The sequence below is a fragment of the Phyllostomus hastatus genome, unplaced genomic scaffold (assembly GCF_019186645.2).
Source record: "Phyllostomus hastatus isolate PE091 unplaced genomic scaffold, TTU_PhHast_1.1 phas_contig_86, whole genome shotgun sequence".
In the NCBI taxonomy this organism is placed as follows: domain Eukaryota; kingdom Metazoa; phylum Chordata; class Mammalia; order Chiroptera; family Phyllostomidae; genus Phyllostomus; species Phyllostomus hastatus.
Genome location: NW_025333977.1, coordinates 94,678,425 through 94,682,426, shown reverse-complemented (window position 1 = coordinate 94,682,426; position 4,002 = coordinate 94,678,425). Strand labels below are relative to the sequence as shown.

Sequence of the window (4,002 nt, the reverse complement as noted above, 5' to 3'; positions counted from 1 at the left end):
TTTTAAAGACTATTGTGTCCAATATAAATATTGCTACTCCAGCTTTTTGTGTTTTGTTTCCATTCTCATGAAATATCCTTTCCCATCTCTTTACTATCAGTCTATGTGTGCCTTTTGATCCAAACTGAGTCCCTTGCAGACAGCGTATGTAGGGGTCTTGTTTTGTTACCCATTCAGCCACCATATAGCTTTTGATTGGAGCACTTAAACCATTTGCATTTAAATAAATTTAAATGTATTTAACAGATATGTATTTATTACCATTGTATATTTACATTTCTGATCTTTTTTCTTCTTTTTAAATTTTTTTTTATTTTAAAGAGCGAGAGGAAGGGGAAGAGAGAAAGAGAGAGAGACATCAATTTGTTGTTCCACTTATTGATGCATTGGTTGATTCTTGCATGCGCCCTGACCAGGGATCAAACCCTCAACCTTGGTCTATCCGGACAATGCTCTAACCTACTGAGCTACCCCACCAGGGCCTCAGTGAGTTAATTTACATTTCTCTTAGTATAAGTACATTGATATGTTATAGTCACTCTTTCCTATTTTTTTTTTACTTTGCCTCTGATTATGGTGTCTTTTGCCATAGTGAACTTGTTTACTTTGATGTAGTGCCCTTTTCTCCTTTCCTTTTAAAGCTTCTGGACATTGTATCATACTTAGAAGTGCTTTCCTATCTCTGAAGTTATTTCTAATTCCTCCATTGCTTCTTCTGTATTTTGTAGTTTTATTTTTTTAACATTTATATATTTGGTTCATCTCTGAATTATTTTGCTATAAAGTATGAGGTACTGTACAATTCTGTGTTTTGTTTTTATTTTTCAGATGGCTACCCTATTTGCCTAGCAGCTTTATACTGAATAGTTTTCCTCTGCTGATTTGGAAGTTCAACTTTATCATATCCTAAGTTCCCTTATATTTAACTCTATTCCTATACTTTCTATACTGTTCCATTGATCTGCTTACTCCTGTGCCAGTACTACACTAGTTTATTATGGCCCTATATAAAATAGACACTTTAATTTCTTATAAGCCTAGTCCCCTCTCATTTGTTCTGGATATTATTTGGTTGCCAAAAATAATTGTGGTGGTATTTCTATTGGACTCTCACTGATTTTACACAAATGGACTTTCTAAAACTCTGGTATGTCTTTCCATTTGTTCAGATCATCTTTTTATTCATAAATATATTGCATAAATCTCATCAAGTTTATTCCTAGTTGTTTCATTCTCTGGTTGTTATCATTTATTTTTGTTGTTTCATTATTGTAAAAAGATTATTTTCTTCCATTAGTTTTTCTGAGTACTTGTTTGTAAATGTTAAATCTATAGTTTCAGCATATTAATAGTAAACCAAACATCTTACTGAATTACTTTGCTGTTTGTAATACTTTCTTTTCAATTAATAGGGTTTTTTTACAGCAGTGTTGGGTTGACAGCAAAATTGAATGAAAAATATAAAGAATCCCCCACATACACCCTGCTCCTTCCCTCCCCACCCTCAATACCCTACATCGAAGTGGTGCATTTATTACAACCAATGAACCAACATTGTCATAATGTCAACCAAGGTTCATAGTTGACATTAGGGCTCATTCTTTGTGCTACATAGTCTATGGGTTTCAACAAATGTATAATGACATATCTCTATCATTGTAATATTATACAAATAATTTCCATGCCCTAAAAATCCTATGTTCCACCTATTCATCCCTCCCTCCCTGTGAACCCCTTGCAGCCACTGATCTTTATACTATCTCTATAGTTTTGCCTTTTTCAGAATGCTATACAGTTGGAATCATACAATATGTAGCTTTTTCAGATTGCCTTCTTTCACTTAGCAATGCACATTTAAGCTTCCTCCATGTCTTTTTGTGGTTTGATTGCTCATTTCTTTTTAGCATTCAATAATATTCCATTGTCTGGATATACCATAGTTTATCCATTCACCTACTGAAGGACATTTTTGTTGCTACAATTTTGGGCAATTATGAATAAAGCTTCTATAAACATTTGCATGCAGGTTTTTGCATGGATGCACATTTCAACTCATTTCAATAAAACCAAGGAGCACAACTGCTGGATTGCATAGTAACAATAAGTTTAGTTTTGTCAGAATCCCCCAAACTTTCTTTCAAAGTGGTTGTACCATTTTGTATTCCTACCCACAGTAAATGAGAGTTCTGTTGTTTTACATCCTTGCCAGCAGTTGGCATTTAATACACTTTGAGTTAAATCTTTGGTGTTTCCTATAAAATTATGTCATCTGGAAATGTAATTTTTTCTTTTTCTGATTTCTACACCTCTATGTTCTACCCTTGTCAAATCACATTGGCTTATTACATCCATTAAAATGTTAAATAATAGCGGTGAAAATGGACAAATCTCTTTTGTTCTTGATTTTGAGTTGGGGAAAATTTCTCCCCATTAAAAACAATGCTGCCTTTTATATTGAAATAAATATATTTCATCACTGTTAAGGAAGAAATATATGCCTGTTTTCTCTCTCTCTCTCTCTCTCTCTCTCTCGCTCTCTGTCTCTACCTATTTTCATTTCATTAAGAGTGTTTACCAAAGGGAGAAAACTGTATTTGAACAATGATAAAAATAAAATTTAAAAAAAGGGAGAAAACTGTATTTGAACAATGATTAAAATAAAATTTTTTAAAAAAAGAGTGTTTACCAAGGCTCTCTGCTCCTCCTGTTCAACAGACAGCTGTGTCTTCCTGCTCAGTGCCAGCTGCAACCCTGAGACATGATGGTGAAGTTCTCAGTGAATGGACTTGGCTGTATTGGGCACCTGGTCAGAGGTGCTGCTTTAAAGGGCCCCTTAAAAGGGCTTATTTTAACTCTGGCAAAGTGGATGTTGTGGCCATCAATGAATCCTTCATTGACCTCAACTACATGGTCTGCATGTTCCAGCATGATTCTACTCATGGCAAGTTCAAAGGCACAGTCAAGGCTGAGAACAGGAAGCTTTTCATCAATGGAAAGTCCATCTCCATCTTCCAGGAGTGACATCCCCCAACATCAAATGGGGTGATGCTGGTGCTGAGTATATTATGGAGGCCACTGGTGTCTTCACTACTTTGCAGAAGACTGGGGCTCACTTAAAGGGAGGAGCCGAGAGGGTCATCATCTCTGTCCCTCCTGTGGATGCCCCCATATTTGTGACAGGTGTGAACCATGACAGGTATGACAACTCCTTGAAGACTGTCAGCAATGTCTCCTGAACCACCAACTGCTTTGCCCCCTGGCCAAGGTCATCCATGACAACTCTAGCATGGTGAAGGGACTCATGACCACAGTCCACGCCATCACTATCACCCAGAAGACTGGTGATGGCCCCTCTGGGAAGCTGTGGTGTGAAGGCCAAGGGGCTGCCCAGAACATTATCGTGCTTCTACTGGCACTGCCAAAGCTATGAGCAAGGTCATCCCTGAGCTGAATGGGAAGCTCACTGGCATGGCCTTCCTTGTCCCCACCCCCAATGTGTCAGTTGTGGAGGTTGTGGATCTGACCTACTGCCTGGAGAAAGCTGCCAAATATGATGAAATATCGAGAGGGTAGTGAAGCAGTCATCAGAGGGCCCCTTGAAGAGCATCCTGGGCTATACCGAGGACCAGGTTGTCTCCTGCGAGTTTAACACTGACACCCACTTGTCCACCTTCAATGCTGGGGCTAGCATTGCCCTCAATGACCATTCTATCCAGCTCATTTCTTGGTATGACAATGAATTTGGCCACGGCAACATGGTGGTGGGCCTTAAGGTCCACATGGCTTCCAGGGACTAAGAGCCCCTGGACCAGCAGCCCCAGTGACAGGAAGAGAAGCCCTCAGTTCCTGGGGAGTCCTTGCCCCAAGTTGATCCCCTGACATGCTGAGTATCTCCTGACCTCCAGAGTTTCCACCCTGGACCCTCTGAAGAAGGAAAGGGGCTTAGGGAGCCCTACCTTGTTGTGCATGGTCAATAAAGTTCACTACATTTCATCCCCCCAA

The 4,002-nt window shown here is 39.1% G+C and overlaps 1 pseudogene; it reads left to right on the top strand.

Annotated features, from left to right (window-relative positions):
* Nucleotides 1–2,761: 2,761 nt before the first annotated feature.
* Nucleotides 2,762–3,797, top strand: LOC123827049 (annotated as a pseudogene).
* The last annotated feature ends 205 nt before the right edge of the window (nucleotides 3,798–4,002 follow it).